This window comes from Herpailurus yagouaroundi, unplaced genomic scaffold, assembly GCF_014898765.1.
Source record: "Herpailurus yagouaroundi ecotype Mexico unplaced genomic scaffold, PumYag 29, whole genome shotgun sequence".
Taxonomy (NCBI): Eukaryota; Metazoa; Chordata; class Mammalia; order Carnivora; family Felidae; genus Herpailurus; species Herpailurus yagouaroundi.
The window spans coordinates 102,219,485-102,238,496 of NW_024412377.1; the positions used below are offsets into that span (position 1 = coordinate 102,219,485).

The 19,012-nt window shown below is 47.1% G+C and overlaps 2 long non-coding RNA genes across 2 annotated transcripts; one reads left to right on the top strand and one right to left on the bottom strand.

Annotated features, from left to right (window-relative positions):
• Nucleotides 1–1,144: 1,144 nt before the first annotated feature.
• LOC121014623 (uncharacterized) lies at nucleotides 1,145–14,312 on the bottom strand. Its single transcript, XR_005783313.1, has 3 exons — nucleotides 14,174–14,312; nucleotides 6,723–6,906; nucleotides 1,145–1,334 (listed from the first exon to the last, which is right to left on the bottom strand). It is a non-coding gene; the product is annotated as an uncharacterized LOC121014623 (long non-coding RNA).
• LOC121014628 (uncharacterized) lies at nucleotides 1,427–11,120 on the top strand. Its single transcript, XR_005783318.1, has 2 exons — nucleotides 1,427–2,834; nucleotides 10,567–11,120. It is a non-coding gene; the product is annotated as an uncharacterized LOC121014628 (long non-coding RNA).
• Nucleotides 14,313–19,012: the final 4,700 nt, after the last annotated feature.

Below are 19,012 nucleotides of genomic sequence, written 5' to 3' on the forward strand. Positions count from 1 at the left end.
GACACCATCACACCCATTTCTGTGTATAGGGAAGAGTTCTCCCAGATCACCCCAGTATTTTTGCAAGTGCAACACTGTACTGTGCCTGTCCAAGGGGGAGAGAACAAGGGTGAGAGGTCCAGGCTCTGAAAGGAGCAAGGTTATATGAGCAATTCCTTACATTTGTAGGTTGGGTTGTTTTTGGTTTTGTTTTTGTTTTCCCTAAACATTTCACTTTGGAGTGCTTGGGTTTAATCAGAGAAGGCGGGAAACGTTCTGGGGATGTCATCTCACAGACTGCCCAGAGAAGACAGATTCAGCAGATTCGGGAGCAGAACCCCCAGAACCCCCTCTAGGGGCTGTGAGGAGCTATCAGTCTGGGCCTGGGTGTAATGCCCTCCCTCTCAGGAGGAAGGATGCCAGGGGGAGCTGCTGCCTAACACATATTGTGTTCGACCCGGAAATAATCCTTTCAGTGTGAGTATGCAAATGATGTCCTTCCTCTATCAGTTTGAAAATGAAATCATGTTTACCCAGTTTGTTTCAGATGAGAACTCCTTACCCTTAGGGTTTGTTTTTACACCACTTTTCACAGACCTGGCACACAGCAGTCACATAATAAAAACTCACTGAACGAATAAATGACCTACCATCTAAAGGACAGTTAAGTACCTATAGAGTAAACATGGGAAAATAATTTGGAAATGACTGAAACTCCATTGATTCAACCCTTAGGGATTAAAGGGTTAGTTTTACATTCGACCTAAGGATTTTAAACCCTTAGCTCCACCACCTGTGCCCTGTTAAAATCTTATATAGCCTTTCAGATACCCTAGAAAGTGGGCCAACAAAGCATGGAAACATAGTATCACAGAAGTAAAGACGGAGAAAATTTCAAGGGAGAGGAAGTAGCCAGTGGCTCAAACACTGCTGAGAGGTTTCAGAAGCTAAGGGCTGAGAGGCAGAATTTGATTCCGTAAAAGGGAAGTTGCTCACTTTATGACTTCCCACCTGCCTCAATTCCCTCATGTTGTGAAATGAGGAAAGAGAATCTTGTTCTATGAGCCGGACAGGAGCATTCCTTGTGATGGTGTGAAGATTGTGCTTTGAAAGAGTATTGGTTAGAAGTGCGTTTCGCTGCATGTAAGAGAAATCAAAACACAAAGTCTTAACCAAGTGGATTTTATTTTGCTTAGTTAAGGAGAAGTTTTGAGACAAGCCATGAAGAGCTGTTACAAATGTTGAAGGTAGGCATCAAGGACCTCCGGACCTTTGGCTGTTTCTTCCACCATTCGTCGTGTGTGGGTTTCATCCTCATGGTTGCAGAGTGGCTGCCCAGCCTCCAGCCATCATTCCTACCAAGAAGAAGAGAAAAAGACATGCAAAATTCCTATATTATCCGAGTCTATTTTCATCAGAAGCCCGCATCCTGTAGACTTTGCTTACAGGTCATTAGGCCAAATTGGGTGACACGGCTGCTCCAATGTGTAGAGGAGTCTGGGGATGTGAGTATTTTCACCTGAGCACATTGCCAGTCATTTCTTCTGGCAAGGGAGCAGAGAACCTATACTGGGGAAGCAACCAGCAGTATCTTCTGTGGGGTGATTATGTGAGAAAGGTTAGGCTTGAACATAGCAGCATGCAGCCTTTTTAGACTTATTACTTTTCTTTGTGAGAGACAAAAATATTAAAGCAATCCATTTGATTCTAATTCTAACAGGAAGTAAAGAATAAATCATCAGCCCCGGGCTAGTTTTCCTCATAAAATGGGGGGCACTTAGAGGGATCCGCGTCCTCTAAACCTCTGTGTTCCAGCCCTTTTGGTCTTACCGACAGGGCCTCCTATTTTTTAAAATTAAATTCCACCTTGCAAAAGTAGTTGGAAAAATCCAAGCTCCGCAAGTTGCTAGGAGACCCGAGGGGCTTTATTGGGTGAGCGGTCTGGGGCCTGCGTGGCTGAATTTCTCTCTCCTGATGACAGACATGCCTGAAACGTGTTTAATCCCCAAAGCTGTGTGGAGGTGGGCAGAGTTTCAGCTCTGAGCAGAGGGCGATCCCCCCATCACAGGCTGTGGCAAGTTCTCCCGAAGAGAAGCCACAGGCTGCCGAAGTACAGAAAAGGGTTTGCGACCTTCCTTCCATCAGGCGGCGACCCTGCTAGAGCAGTCCCATCTTCGAGAACCCTCTGCCCTCACCCTGTTAAGGCTTGCTCCCCGGGTTGCTGTTCTCAGACCAGCGAGCTCCTGGGGCAAAGGGTCTGTGCGATGCAGCCTGTGGTCTCCGAGATGAGCCGTGGATGCCAGGATGGATCTGCTTTTCCTCCCGCCCCCCCCCCCCCCCCCGCCATCTTTCTGCCCTGTCTCCCTGCCCTTCCCCGCTCATTGCTGGAGTGATATCTTTGTTAGCTAAATTGAGCACGTGCCAGATGCCCTTCATCTAAATGAGCAAGTGCTTTCTGGGACGCGGCCTGATGAAAGCATAGCCGAGCAGAGCTCCGTGAGCGCGCCAAACCCGGGCTGCCGGAAAGGAAAACCGTGTTGTTTTAAGAGGACTGCGTGTTGCGTGTGCCGGCTCATGGTCAGACACCAGGAAGAGGCAGAGTCGCGTAGCAGGATCTTCATTCCTGTGCAGCCCTCCCGGCCCGGCACCCTCCGGCTGCAGATGAGAGATGGCTCTGGGGAAATTCCATTCTGTAATTCATTTAAGCAGGATAAACAGAGCTCCCGCTCTGGAAGATTCGGCCCAGAGCACAAGGCGCTCGGCGTCTGCGTGGGGTCTCGGATGTCCACGGGCACACAGGAGTCAGGCGACCTGAGATGCAGCCGGCCCTGACACCAAAAAGCCATCGGACCTGAGTAAGTGACTTCATCTTGGTCTGTCATCTGTGAAGTGATTCGAGCTGCGTAGAGCCCCGAGGGCTGCAAAGGCTTTTAGAGTTTCCAGACATTTGATTTAAATTTCATTAAAGTGTTTTTCCAACTGTATATAAAAAAACAGACACAATCAAATATGACATGTGCCAAATTTTAACCCGCTAAGGACTGCCGACGTGTTCATTATGAGGCCGTATAAACACCTCTTTGCGGGGAAACCTTGTAATAAAGCTGTCTTGCCATCTGTCTAATCGAACAGTACCCCGAGGTTGCAAAGAAAGTTATCTTTAAAAAAAAAAAAAAAAAACCACACCCAATTGTTACCATGTGCAACTACTTATCTGAGTGCACATTTTTTCTTCTCAATATTGTGCAACCAACTAGTCCAGAGAGAGACTAGGTGCAGAGGCAGACCTGACTGATCCTATCCACCTAAGTTCAGTTTGGGGGGGTGGTTAAAAGAGCCTTATTATACTCACGGGATAGCCTATAATTTAAGTTCTTTTTAACTTCAAAATGCATTCACAGGAATAAAACACTGCTTTTATTTTCTGTGGAGGTGTTCTAAACAGTTTGAAAATTGTTAGAGCAGAGACTGCGGAAGGGGCCTATTGCTTTCTGAGTTTTGGTGGCTGTGTGCCCAGCTGTGGGTCAGGCAGTCACCAAGACAGGATTCCTCAGGCCATGGGCAGCAGTGGGCAGAAGAGGTTGGGGGGCTGGTGGTTAATGAAACTTTGCACGTATCCAGTGTTCACTGGCAGAGCCCAGCCTTGGAAGGGGGTGCTGGTCATTTCTAGATGGCTGGAGATTCAGGAACCTACAAATGGGTACAGGCAAAGGTGAAGCTGTGGCCTAGATAGGCAGTGAGCGCATCAGACTGGTTGCTGCAAAGTGGTTATGGGGCTGGGGGCGCCGTGGGGGGAAAGAACAGAAACTTGGGGACTTTTAAGAGAAAGCTCCCAGTGGGTAAAGCTTGGTCCTTAGTCCTCGCTGCTGATTTTGAATAATTATCTGTGTAGGACTTCAGGCAGACTTGCTGTCTCTTCGGCCAGGAGAACCTTGTTACCTGGGTATTTGATTCCCTCTCCGTTGGGAACTACAAAGAGCACAAATAATCCCCCACCACTGCCCCTTCTTTCATTCAGCTAGCAGTTGAGACAGTGGTTCTCACAGTGTAGGAATCCCCTGGAGAGCTGGTCAACCTCCAGATTTCTGGCCCCTCCCCCACTCAGGGATTCTGATTTAGTAGGTTTAGTAAGAGACCTGAGAATGTTCATTTCTTGCAAGCTCTCAAGTAAGCCTAATGCAGCTGATCCCTGGACCGCACCAAGTAGCACTGATTTCAATAGTGATGGGACACTCACTACATTCAGCATGATGCAGGGGGCCACAGAAGACAAAACAGGAAATCCTCAGTTGAATAAAGGGAACTGGAAGCCCTCTTTCATCATCGTGATCAATCGGAGATTTAAAGAGAAATCTTCAGTTGGGATCCACAGAGGATAGAGGGGAGAAATCGCAGGGACATGGAGAAATAAGACAGGGTCCTGGCCTGTGACCTATAGTCCATATAGTTGTCTACCCCAGAGAACAAAATGAAGATGACTTTTGCCAACATGGTGGTGAGTGTGGCTCTGTTATTTTCAAATCTGCTGCTAAAATGCCATACCCAACCTTTTGAAAGAGACAAACAGATGGCCTGTAGTTCAGGATGCTGTGTGTTGTGGCTACAGTTGGGACATCATATGACTCCTTTGTATAAACTTAATAAACTATTTGTTTCTCTCATAATGTAGCCATAAGCATTAATTACAGCGTAGAAGTATATGTATTTGGACCTATAAAATCCTCCTAACCAGCCAAAGCAAAAGGAAAAACTGTGGAGCATTTGGAACTTCAAAAATGAATTTTTGAAATGACCCTATTGGAATGGAGCATTTTTGCTTCAGCAGAGTTGGACTCCAAAAAGGAAAACAAAGACTAAGACATAAACCAAATTGCTTTTAAGAATTATCCTGTGGCAAGGTTATTTATTTTACTTGGAAAAACCAACATAGAATGTGTTTGCGCTGAGTGATCCATATTTACATGTGGTGGAGATAGTACTCAACTTAGTACAAAAGCTCATTTGAAGCCAGCGTTAGGAACTAAGAATACATTTTCTCATAGAAAAAAAAAAATTGTTATACATGGTGGAAAAAATGTGGGATGGGCACACATAAGGCTACACAGCCCATGATTAAGCTAAGGAGCAGGTCAAAGGATGCTCACCTGGGTAATGGAGCCCCAACCTTCTGAACAGGAATTATGGGGACAGGAGACTAGGCAGAGAAAAGTGACACTTCCACCTTTGCTGGGTGCCTGAGTGTTGGAAATGGATGTTTCATTTCCTCAAGAAAATGCGTTTTTAAAAAATGTTTATTTATTTATTTTTGAGAGAGGACAAGCAGGGAAGGGGCAGAGAGAGAGAGAGGGAGACACAGAATCTGAAGCAGTCTCCAGGTTCTGAGCTGTCAGTGCAGAGCCCGACGTAGGGCTCAAACCCACGAAGTGTGAGATCATGACCTGCGCTAGAGTTTGATGCCTAACTGACTGAGCCACCCAGGCGCCCCTCAAATAAATGCATTTTTTATTGAGTATCCTGTGTGCCAGACATCATGCTGGGGTGAAGGGTTGTCATGGGCAAAACTGAAAGATCCCTGCCCTTGGGGAGCAAATATTTTAATGGGGAAGATGGATGATTTAATAAAGAATTATAAGTGGGAACTTCTGAAATCATAGGAGCCCCTGACTCAGACTTGAGGTATGAAGGAAGGCTTCCCAGAAGAGGTGACATCTAACATGAGACCTAAAGGGTGAATAATGGTTAGCTAAGTGAGGGGGATCAGAGGGTCAAGGGGGAAAGAAGCCCTCTCCAATCAGAGGCATCTTTGTAGACAGAGTCCACAGTATGTGAGACAGCAGGCTGATGGGGGTAGGGGGAGAATGTGATGGCTTCCATTTTGGAAATGTTGACTGACAGGTCTGTGAGATGTAGGTGGTTGTGTAGAGAGTTGGGTAGGGATATGCAGCTCAGGAGGGCGGTCTGGGCTTAGAGTACAGACATGGGAGGCATCTGCATGAGGCTAGTGAGAAGGGAGCCAGTCACCCAAGGAGAGTAGGACCAAAGAAGCCAAGAAAAAAGATCCAAGAAAGCAGACAGAGCTCACTAGGGTCAAGGGCTTTAGAAAGGTCAAATAAGCCAATAACCAATGTTTCCAATGCATTTTGTCACAATGTCGCTCGAGCTAGACTGAGGTTGCTCGGAAGGCACTGGAGGTGGGATCCAGCAGGCAGAAGACTTGGCACCAGATGGAAGGGCAGTGGGAGACGAGGGTAGACTGGGTGGGCAGGGTTCAGGTGGCCGCAGGGGCAGAGGCAGCGTGTAGTGCGGGAATAGTAGTGAACAGCTGAAAGAAAGCTAAGTGGAAGGAGGAAGGTGGTCTCGAGGTTTGAGGCGAGGGGGGAGTTGCTCCTTAGTTCCCTAAGCCTGCCTCTTTCTTCACCCCCAGAATGCCCACCTGCTTCCTTAATCTTCAAGCTGTGTCCTTCTAGCCCTCCCTGCCACTTTGCTCCCTTTACAGATCATCACAACTCTCACTCCTCAGTCTAGCTGTTTAGGTATTAGACACCTGATTGAACAAATTTGTGCTCAGGTCAGAATGGCGGATGGCTCGTAACCCTGTCTGAGGCATTTGCATTTCTGTGGAAAGGATCTTGGTCACCTAACTAAACCTCTGCTTCAAGGGTCTTCAAATAGAGGAACAAATGCAGCACACAGTTTTAGGCAGCGGGCCAGAATAACTATCTGGAGGCTGCCTCCAAGGGTACCTTTTACCCACAAAGCGATCCAAAGGACACATGCCAAGGAAACAGAAATGTCTGCAGAGAAGACCTTGTGCAGCGAGCTTCCTGATGTGGATGGAACAAGATGCCTGGAGCAAATTTCTGGATGCTCTCCGAGCTCTCCCTCTTCCAGGCGTGAGAATGGCCCAGAATCTGGAGATCACGGCTCCTGAAACAACCGATACAATGAAAGCCAGCAACCTAGCACATCAGCTTCCACTGGGTTAGGCTCACATTGGGTAGCACACATAAGGTATAAAGCAATGTACCGTGACAGTTGGAATTGACCTTGTAGACAGTGTCCACTGATGACAAAGTAATAATTTGCCATAAGTCAGCAGTAAAGAGCCCTTTATTTTGTCATCCGTTACTGCAGCCTGGGGCATTGGAACTGTGAAAATATGTTTAGGACGGAGAAGTCTTTATTCCTCCCTGTGAGCTGTATACAAAATGTGTGGGAGTGTGTGTGCGCTCCCTGATCCTTTGGGCCCCAGGGATATACTAGCACAAAGAGAAACTCCACTTTTAATAACCCTGAAGTCTGTCAGCTTATGTCTTCAGATATGGAGTTCAAGATCTTTGTATCTTGAATCAGAAGCAATTTTTTAAACATATTTTATTGATTATTATTATTATTTTTTTTTTACATTAAAGAGAAACATGCTCATTGGAAGGAGCTTGGAAATCACAAAAAGGCCCCCAAACAGAATGAAAGTTATCTCTGATTCCAGTTCCCAGGGCTAGTCACTGGAGTCTGTTTTGATCCATTTCATTTAAGTCTTTTGCATTTCTCTTTCTGGGTCTCTGGCTCTCTCTGGTGCTCTCTCTCTCTCTCTCTCCCTCTCTCTCTCTCCCTTTCATTAGGGATAGTATCTCTATATAATTGTGTATCCTGCCGTTTTAACTTAACTAAATCAGGAAATGTAAAAGCAGTAACAGACCTTTATATTTCCACATAGTCTCCTTTATTTCTGTCTATATCTTTCCCTCTCCCTTTGCCAGTATGTCTTTATTTTGGAGTATTTCCATTTTTTTCAAAGTTCAATTCAAAATGTAAAACAGTTTATGCTTTTTGAGTTTTATTTCCTCCTTACACTTGTTAAAATAGACCAGTAAAAAGAAAAGTTTTCCAGATTATGATAGATCCCCCTCCAACTATATAACTGGTTCAATTTAGAGTCTTAGGATAATGATCTGCCACCATATGTGGGTTATAGCTTGAGGTTTGCATAAAAATATGTCTTGGATTAAGTGACTATGCCACAGTGCCGGGGAACTGGCTTGTTTCTAGGAAGTTCAATATGCCTGACTTTTGCTTGATGCAGTCGCTAGAGCTTTCTGATGAAGGCAAATAAAACAATCAATTAGGGCTGTGACTTCAGGTGTGGTCTCTTCCCAATCGAGGTGTGCTCTGTGTTCAAAAAGCTTTTCTACGAAGGAGGCATAATGCCTCGGAAAGCAATTATCTTATTAAAGCCTACACTTGTCTGGGGAGCTGAGGTCAGCCACAAAGCCATTGGAAAAAAGTTGTCTGCCATAGAAAGCAGTTTCTTGGCGGGGGGGCGCGGGGGGGCGGGGGGGAGGGCCGGTATGAACAACTGTGCTTTTGAATTGAGTGACCATCCGAGACCACGAGCCCATGTAGATTAAACACAGAGCAAACCTCGGACGTGACCGCCCCCTTTCCCTTCAAATCACTCCCATTTCAAAACAAAAACAAAAATAGAAATACTTTAAACTTAGCTTTCCAGAGCCAGTGCCCTCCCCCCAAACTGTCTGTTACTGCTTCTGCTTGGATTATTTTCATTTGGGTTGTGTTTTTCTGACCGAAGGCCAGGCCCTTGTCTTTGTGTATTTGTAAAGTGCCATGTCTACTTACTAGTCTTTAGAAATTACAGACAAAACCAGGAATGCAAGAGACACTGGCAGCTTTTCTGAACTGATACTCTGCCCGAGAACCAGAATGGAGTACTTTCATAAGGCAATATTGAAGCATTCTCATTTCAAGAAACTAAATTAAATCTACATTTGCTGAAAATGAAACCATTGGCAAAGTGTCTGGCCCCCCCCCCCCCCCACCACACACACGGTTCATTGTGATGCCATGTTAACGAGCTGTTGTTTTTCGATCAGTATAAAAGGGAGCACATCCTTTCTGGCGAGTGAGGCTCATGACAATGATGGTTGAGTTTAGACTTCACGCCACCCTCTGTCCTTTTTGGTGCCAACTTCCTGGAGATCCAGAAGTTTGTTGGGCATGACGGTTGTCATCTTATGAGATGTATCTGGCTGTGTTCAAGTTGCAGAATTTAGGAGCCATAGGAAAGAGAACCCATCATTGGAGAGACACAGAACTGTGAATATTTGGGTTCAGTTGATAGGTGCTATGAGGCCAGGTCAGCAGAGCAGAAACAACATGGAGGCAAACTGGACAAAGCAGGATTCCTTCCTTCGTTCCTTCGTTCCTTCGTTCCTTCCTTCTCCCCTTCCTCCTTCCTTCCTTCCTTCCTTTTATCCTTCCTTCCTTCCTTTTCTTCCTTCCTTTGTTCTTTTCTTTCTTCTTCTTTCTGTCCCTCCCTTCCCCTTCCCTTGATGGAATTGGGTATAAAACATGGGGTCTATAAAATCTTGGTTTCTTAGAAATTTATTTCCTAGTTCTGTAGAAACAGTTGCATTAGATATTGTCTATGATTTAATAATATGCTTGTGAACCCAAAGATCTAAGCGCTGTATAAAATCAGCCAATTATGCTAAACTAGTATGTCTGCCTGTATTGTGCTTGTCATTAGCCTGCAAAGAAAGGCCTTTAAAATTGATACTTTAGAAAGCATTTGAGTGCATTTGTTTGGTATTGTTTTCTTTTTCAGTAAAGTTTAATTAGTACAAAAAATATCTTTCCTTCCCTTCCTTCTTTTTCTCTCTCACTTCTTTCAACTGAATCCTGTAACAAATCGACTTCCTCACTTTGACAATAGACGTGGCTTCAAAAAGGCAGAAATAACTTGAAAATAACGTTTGAGATCTCCATGTCATGAACTTTCTTGCTCAACCAAGTTTGTAAAGCAATTCATATATACGGTGTGGGTTGAACAACAGAATAGACCTTGAAGGGATTTGTGCCCAAACGTCCCCTCTTCCAGAGCACAGTGATGACCCCAAAGTCCACAGGGAAGCAGACCAGCCTAGCAAAACTCCTTGCAAGCTGGACTATCCTAAAATGAGCTGGCAGCTTTGGGGCAGCCTACGTTACTAGAGTGCTCGACCAGGCCCAGTTAAGGCACAAGGAGGCCAGGAAACTTACTTGGAAGAAGTGTATTGAATTTAATGACCCAGGCAGGAGCAGAGGTCACTGCAACAGAACTCTGAAACAAAATCATCCCACATGGAAAACTGCTGTCTCTTTCTCTTTGAAAAAGCCCAGGAAAGTCACAGGCAGAGCCAGAATATAAACTTAGAAATTTTACTTTTCATCTTAGGGATCGATAATTGAAATATTTAACAACATGCCCACCCCACAAAAATCAGGTTGGAAACTTAACGGTTAAGCTTTCATCACAGATTTTGTTCCAAATGTGCACTGTTGAGGAAAAGCAGTTAAAATATACGTTTTCAAACAATTGTGACTACTACAAGAGGGTTTTTTATGAGAACATTGTTTAATATAGTCACATTTCATTTCTAAAAATAGACAAATAACAAAATGACTCACAGATGTTGATTTATGAGAAAAATAGTGAACTGTATAAACTGTAATGTATATGAAGGAAGGGTAGGGGCCCTCATTAAAAGCCCCTCCATAAAAAGTGCCTCCTGCTCTCTGACTTCCCAGGAAATTCCTAGTCCTGGCTGGACCCCCACACGTGACGGACACCGGGACAGCAATTGATGATGACACCCGCGTCCAGCCTAATGCTCTCTGACAGGAGGGAGCACAGGTAAGGGCAGATTTTCTGAGCTGGCAATTCTCACTAGGTGGTCTACATCAGAATCACCTGGAATGCGGCTTAAATGCAGATTCCCAGGCCTCGCCCCTAGAAACTCAGATTCCCTTTGGAGCCCAAAAGTCTGCATGTTGAACTTGCACTCCAAGGCCTTCTGCTGCAGGAGGAACATGAACCACACCTTGAGAAACGCTCCCAGGGAAGCCATTTGCCCACTATCAGAATTGTGCCCGCAGTTTGGGGTTCACCCGGCCTTTCCAGTGGTTTCTGTTAACAGCTGAGGGAGTCTTTAATACACACGCTTTGGGGAGCCTCAAAGTCATTAGAGATGACCAAGCCCACATTATGCGTTGAGTCTGTAAACTGTTTGCAATTAACATAAGCGTAATTATCTAGATCAGACTGCCATTAATAGAGTGCGTGGTCCTGGAAACACACCTAATCCCTGCTGAGCTATATTGTAATTACTGTCAACATCTTCAAGGCCCCTCCTGACTCAGCCCCACCCTAGTGTTCGTCCAGGGAGATTGAACTTCCTGCCCCATTGCAGGAGGCGTTTGCCATGTGTGGGTGGAAGTGGTGGGTGCTATTGTGAGCAGAAGCTTTACAAGCCACCGTGTGGTTCTGCCCTCTCTCTTCCCTCCGCCAGTCCCACCCAGGAAGTGCTCCTTTAGTCTGCACCCTCGGGGAAAGACAGACGGCGGAACCCGCAGGTTCCAGGAGTGAGAAATAAACCCAACCTGCTTTACCTCCTGGAGCCTGAGGAGGTGTTTGGTACCACAGTGTAGCTGGGTGAAACCGGCCACTAATATGTCATATGGCTGCTCATTAGCGCTGGTGAAATACTAAGCCGGGTGTGGCTAAGGGAAAGGTCTTGGTCCTCAGTGGGTCTGGGATTTTATTTTGTCATCCGAATTCTTTTTTATTTTTTTATTTTTTTTTCAACATTTATTTATTTTTGCGACAGAGAGAGACAGAGCATGAACGGGGGAGGGGCAGAGAGAGAGGGAGACACAGAATCGGAAACAGGCTCCAGGCTCTGAGCCATCAGCCCAGAGCCTGACGTGGGGCTCGAACTCCCGGACCGCGAGATGGTGACCTGGCTGAAGTCGGACGCTTAACTGACTGCACCACCCAGGCGCCCCAGTCATCCGAATTCTTTGTGTTCCGCACCAGCGTGTGTGTTTCCTTTTAATGGCATATTTCGTATTAACTGCGGAAAATTAGGAGTCATCTTGTAACGCTCAAAGTTCAGGGTTGAAATACCAGAACTTCATCAGCTGTATCTCTGTAAATTAATCCCTAATTGCCAAGAACCTAGGAAGTTTCCTCCACTTCCGATATACTTTGCGGAGGGGCCTGGCACCAAATACCAATGAGCAGGGCCACTTGCTATATGTGGGGTTTTGCAGCTTCTTGTCTCACTTTCCGCGCCGAACGTGCTGTGTCTGTCTTAGTGTCTCCATGGAGCTGTGGCCATGAGAAATGGTGGTTACTTGCCTCCGCTTTGTGGTGAGAGGGAAAAAATAATTCCACTTGAGACCATGCTTTCTTTGAGAGCTCCAGTATGGGCTTCACAGTATGTTCTGTATAACGTTATCAAATATCTCTGTGAAAACCGGTGTGTTACTGCTTAACCATTTCACGTCTCACCGTGTTAAGCCAGTGTCCTTGTGTTAGTGTCAGAACACGCCTGTGAGTTCCGAAGGGTGGGAGAGAAAGGAGTGCGCTGTGCTAGCTCACGGAGAATTTTCCAGAGGCCACAACCCATCTTTAATTTTTTTTTTTAATGTCTTATTTATTTTTGAGACAGAGAGAGACAGAGCACGAGCAGGGGAGGGGCAGAGAGAGAGGGAGACACAGAATCTGAAACAGCCTCCAGGCTCTGAGCCATCAGCCCAGAGCCCGACGCGGGGCTCGAACTCACGGACCGCGAGATCGTGACCTGGCTGAAGTCGGACGCTTAACCGACTGCGCCACCCAGGCGCCCCATGGCCACAACCCATCTTAACTCTAGGGCTTCTGGTACTGGGGGACCAACTTTTTCCGCTAATCACACCTCTATTTTGCCAGGTCAGCTTCCAGATTTCCAACATTTATTTATTTTTGGGACAGAGAGAGACAGAGCATGAACGGGGGAGGGGCAGAGAGAGAGAGGGAGACACAGAATCGGAAACAGGCTCCAGGCTCGGAGCCATCAGCCCAGAGCCTGACGCGGGGCTCGAACTCACAGACCGCGAGATCGTGACCTGGCTGAAGTCGGACGCTTAACCGACTGCGCCACCCAGGCGCCCCCAGATTTCCTACATTGTGTTGGGCTCACGCCCTGGGGCTAGTTTAAGCATAGACAAAGGAATTTATTCAAAGCTAGTGGCTTGTATCTTGGCCTTAGAATGGCCTCGGAGCAGGAATTCGGGAATTGTTGGGAGCCAGCCCAAAGCCGCACCCTCCAGACGTCTACTCCAAGTGTCCGTCGTCTCCACCTTCCCCTACCCTTCAGCCCCCTACGATGCCTACAGCTCCAGAATCCACAGGTTACATACAGTTCCAGCCTCAAGCACAGGAGGGACCGTTCCATTTAGTCTCAATTCTCATGCTCATCAATTAGGCAAATATTTATTGAACACTAACTATGTTCTAGTCACTGTTGTAGGTGCTTGGGATATGTGAGGGAATGAAGAAGATCCCTGTCGGGTGGGAGATGGGAGCCAGAATCATGTTCCATAAATATGGTTGTCAAAGGCCCAACTCCATAGATCTCAGTAAGAAGAGGTCATTGTCAGCTGGGCAGACAGCCCAGAAGGTGACACTGGCACAACCAAAAAGACAACGCCAAATGGGAAGATTGTACCTTTTTAGTTCACCCACGAGGACGTGATCTCATACAACGTTTTTCGTTCGCGCTCTAGCAGTGCGTTATAAGCCTTCTGCTATCGCTCCTTGTTGGTTCTCTTTACTCAAAGCCGGGCTGGTGATTCATGCTATTAACTTCATTTCAGAGAAAAGCAAAACCAAAACGAATGGGGGCAATACAAGAAAGGAGTTAGATGAAGTCCGTGTTGGTTGGGCACCACTCCTAAGAATTCTCTGGAAGCCGACGGATTCCTGAAACATGGTCCAGTGACCACTAGAGTTCACTTCTGGAATGAATGAATAGTTTTCTTGCAGTGTCTCTCAAAGCTGTCCCAAAGCTACGCTATTTTTCTAACACATTCTATGCAGCTTTGTCTGCATTTTTGTGAAATAGATGGTGCCGTGGGCCACGGTTCTCAACCTTACTTCTTCTGCTCCTTGTGGCCGTGCAGCAGGCCTCCGGTTGGAGGTGTACAAAGCTATGGCATGAAGAGTTATTTTGTAACTGACAATGTGTATTTGGCTTTGAGTGAAAACAACCAGACCCAGAACCTGAAAGGAGCTGTTCCAGCCGGACTGTGGGGACAGTGCAGCCAAGAGGCCAAGGAGAAGCAGGAGTGAGACTAGAAATGAGGGATTTACCTGACACTGCCACCGAAGTTGCCGGAAAATCCTGGAGACTCGTCTCACTGGAACATGCGGTGACTTCATCCCCTAACGGGTAGTTCCATTTAGAGAAAGAAGAAAACAGTTGCAAGTGGCCAGTTAGTCCAGTAAAAAGTGTGGATTTGCTGACCCCCTGCCCCAATAGACAAACATTAACCCAGCGACACCCAAAGTGAATGTCTCAGAGGTTCCTTCACAGAACATCAGATGAATGATTTCTGGGGAAGGGAGGAGGAAATTCCGGCAAAGAAGATCACCCAGGCAAAGACCTAGAGGCAAGAAGTAACACACACAAACACAGTTGGAGGGGCTGTGCGTTATTTCCGGCTCATGTTGTAAGGTAGGGAATCCGAGGAACAAGGCTGGTAGAGGTGGACAGTGTTGTTTTTGTAGAGATTTGATCTTATTCTGTAGGTATAGGAAACCCTCGAATGGCCTGATTTGGATTTTGGCTGTTGTTGGGAGACAGTGTGAGTTTCTCACTTTTGTTGCATGTATTGCAAATGAAGTACTAACTGCCCTTTTGTTCTTTCAAGGATGTTTGTTCCAAGAATCCTAGCTTCCCAAGCAAACTTGGAAGATAGACGTAGTGACTCTCTGGAGCAAAGAGCAGGCAGCTTTGCTTACAGCCTGCTATAAAAGATTCACCTTCCCTTGGGGAGACTATGTGGCTCAGTCTTTTAAGCATCCAACCCTTAATTTTGGCTCAGGTCAGGATCTCACAGTCATGAAATCAAGCCCCATGTTAGGCTCTGCGCTGGGTGTAGAGCCTACTTAGGCTTCTCTCTCTTCCTCTCCCTCTGCCCCTCCCCTGCTCGCATGCTCTCTCTCTCACTCTCTCAAAAAAATAAAAAAATTTTCAGCTTCCCTAAGCTTAGGGTTTCTCAACTGGGACAGAATCCCACTGCATATGTAGCATCTGCCTGGGTCACTCCATGTTGCCCCTCTGGTTCTTGGGGAGGCAAGGGGAACTGAGATGAATGTGGAGTTCAAGCTGCTTGCTATGCTGGGAGTTATTAAGTCCTGTGCATCTGACCCAGGATTCTTGTGTATTCTTTTTTTTTTTTTTTTTTTAATTTTTTTTCCAATGTTTATTTATTTTTGGGACAGAGAGAGACAGAGCATGAACGGGGGAGGGGCAGAGAGAGAGGGAGACACAGAATCAGAAACAGGCTCCAGGCTCTGAGCCATCAGCCCAGAGCCTGACGCGGGGCTCGAACTCCCGGACCGCGAGATCGTGACCTGGTTGAAGTCGGACGCTTAACCGACTGCTCCACCCAGGCGCCCCAGGAATCTTGTGTATTCTGTCAGCATCCATGAAACTGCTAGAATCCAAGCTAACTTGTTAGCTCACAAGTAGGGTAAATCCTAGAACCGTCATGGCTCTCAACAGCTGTATGTTGGTCCAATAGTATGGAGGCTGTTGCAGGGACCCAGGTGAGAGATAAATTCCTTAGCTGGGACTATGAAAGTAAGTATGGAGAGGAGGCAATAGATCCCAGAAATACTTAGAAAGCAAAATTGACGGGACTTGTGATGGTTTGGGATTGGAAGAGTCGGCGAAGGAGAGAGGTCATAGATGATTCCAACTTCTAGCTTGAATATTTGAGTCACTGCTGGAGCTTCTGACTACGAGCGTGTTAGAGAAGGAATCTGGCTTTGGGAATGGAATGAAGAGTTCAGTTTTATGCAGGTTGCCAACCTTTGAGGCGCTTGTGGGACCTTTGGGTGCTTTGAGGTGCTGATGGCCAGAGGACACCTTACCGGTGCATGTCTGAAACTCAGGGAGAGATGCCAGAACTGTCCGAGACTTGGGAGGCCCCAGCATAAGACTGGTGTGGTAGCCAGCCTCCAAGATGGCTCCCAATGATCTCTGCCTCCTAGTATTTGTTCTCTTGTGTCGTTTGTCCTTCATTGTGTCAGAAGTGGTCTGTATAAGCAGTAGAGCACAGCAGAAGAACACAGCAGAAGTGATGGGGTGTGACGGCCAAGCTTAGGTCATAAAAGACACACTGTGGTTTACGCCCTGGTCTCTTTCCCGATCACTTGCCAGAGGGGAAACAGGCTGCCACATAGAGAGGTCCCTGTGAATGAGCGACTCTGGAAGCAGATCCTCCAGCCCCAGTTGAGACTTCAGAAAACCGCAGCCCTGGCTGACACCTTGACTGCAACCTCCATGAGAGATCTTGAGCCAGAACCACCCAGTTGGGCCAGTCCCAGATTCCTGACTCTGAGAAAGCAATTATGTGAGACATTGAACATTTGCTGTTTGAATTGCTAAATGTGGGGGTAATTTGTCACCCAGCAATAGAGAACTGATACAAGTGGCAACTAAGTTGTTCATCCCCTTCACTCTCAGCAGATGATCCCCATCCCTGGATTCCTAGAACCAATGATGCCAACAGGCTGTAACTTTCTCCGCACCCCCCCCCCCTTCATGACTCTCACCTCTAAACAGATTAGCTCTGCACTACATTTCCCTTCCCTCTAGTGTTAAAGAAGACTCACCTGTCTGCCCTTGCAGCAAAATAAAGGCTTTTCCACTCTACTCTGTATATTAACTTCCCGGGGCTGCCATCACAAAGTACCACAAACTGGGGTGGCTTGCAACAGTAGAAACTTATTCTCTATAGTTCTGGAGGCCAGAAGTCTGGAATCAAGGTGTTAGTAGGGTCATCCTCTCTCTGAAGCCTCCAGGGAAGGATGCGTCCCTGGCCTTCTTCTTGGACGGAGAGTTGGCCAGAAATCCTTGGCCTGCAGCTGGGCCATCTGCACGTAGCCGCCTTCTCTCTACACCTGCCTCCTCTCTTCTTCCAGGGACACCCGTCGTACTGGACGAAGGGCTCACCTTACCCCAGTATGACTTCATCTTAATTTGTGCCTTATTTATATCTGCAACAGCTGTGCTTCCAAAGAAGGTCACATTCTGAGTGTCCAGGAGGTAAGACTCCAACATCTCTTCTTGGGAGCACAGTTCAACCTATAACACTGTACAAAGGGGACCACAGACCATTCCTAGCTCTCGTCTAACTGGCTCCCCTGTAGCCGCATCTGACACCGCCGACCACACTCCACTCAGAAGCTTCCCCCTCCCCCTGCCCCGGTCCTTGGCTTTCAGGGCACCGCGCTCTCCGTCCCACTGACATGGCCACTCCTCAGTCATCTCTTCTGGCTCCTCCTCTTCCACCTGTCTCTGCCCTTGAGTTCTCTGGAGTTCGGTATTTGGCCTTCTTGTCTTCTAAAGCTGTACTCTATGGCTGGGTGAACTTAGAGCCTCAAAAAATGCAGCAGAACCTCTCTGTTTAGTCCGGGCAATGATTCTGAGTCCCAGACCCATGTGTCCAAATGCCAGGGAGTCAGAGGAACCTCAGAAGCCACCTGTCCCAAACTGACCACGCTCTTGATCTCCCCCTCTATACTTTTTCCCCTCTTGTAATTCCCTTTCTCTGTGAATTGTTCCCCTGCCACTGGGCCCCCAAGTGAAATGTCTGGGGCTTTTTATTGTTTTCCTATCCTGTGCCCGAGTCACATGACTCTTACCTCCTATAGAACTCCTGGATCTGGTCCCCCTGGGTCTCCTTCGGCCTGGATTGGACACCCGTCGCCTGTCATCAGACCGAGGCCATGCTCTCCTTAGTTGTCTCCCACGCCCCGCCCTGCCCTCACCCAGTCTTCCACACCACTGCCGGAATCTCCTCATAACTGATCTCATCTGACCTTCTTCTCAGACTCCTCAGTAGGGCTGCTTTGCCTTCAGGATACGATCCAAAAATTTCTCCATGGCCACAGGGCCTGTCACTAGATTCTGACCCTGGCTGTCCTCTGAGGCCCACCTCACACTAATCTAATCTCTTGTCCCTCCTACCACTTAGCCCAATCTCTAGCCACACCGGATGACCTCATTCAGACATGCTGAGTTCCTTCATGCCACGGTGGGGGGGGGCGCCGCCCGCTCTGCCTTCTCTCTTTGCTTCAAATCTTGGAGAGGCGACCTTGCAAATGCACCTCTCAGACCTCCCACTACAAAATAAAATTGTCTTTGTTTGCAGCTGACATCACTGTCTATGTAGGAAATCTCAAAGAATCAATAAAAACAAAAACGAAAACCAAACAAACAAAACCCCTTGAAACTAATAAGCAGCCATAGCTGAGGGGCAGAGCATAATGTGACTCTATAAAAGGTTTATCCCGGGGCGCCTGGGTGGCGCAGTCGGTTAAGCGTCCGACTTCAGCCAGGTCACGATCTCGCGGTCCGGGAGTTCGAGCCCCGCGTCAGGCTCTGGGCTGATGGCTCAGAGCCTGGAGCCTGTTTCTGATTCTGTGTCTCCCTCTCTCTCTGCCCCTCCCCCGTTCATGCTCTGTCTCTCTCTGTCCCAAAAAAATAAATAAACGTTGAAAAAAAAAATTAAAAAAAAAAGGTTTATCCCTGGGGCACCTCGGTGGCTCAGTCAGTTGAGCCTTCAACTTCGACTCAGGTCGTGATCTCACGGTTCGTGAGTTCAAGCCCCGCGTCAGGCTCTGTGCTGACAGCATGGAGCCTGGAGCCCACCTCAGATTCTGTGTCTCCCTCTGTCTGTCCCTCTGCAGCTCATGCTCTGTCTCTTGCACTGTCTCAAAAATAAATAAATGTTAAAAAAAATTTTTTTTTTTAAAGTTTATGTCTGAGGCTTCCTTGTTCACTATCGGGCAGTCCTAGTAACTCCTCCTCTGGCCCTTTAACATACTTGTACAGACCTGTGTTCCAGCACCTTCCACACTGTGAGGTCATGACTTGCTGACTTGTTAGCACCCCACCTGGTCTGCCAGGTCCTTGTC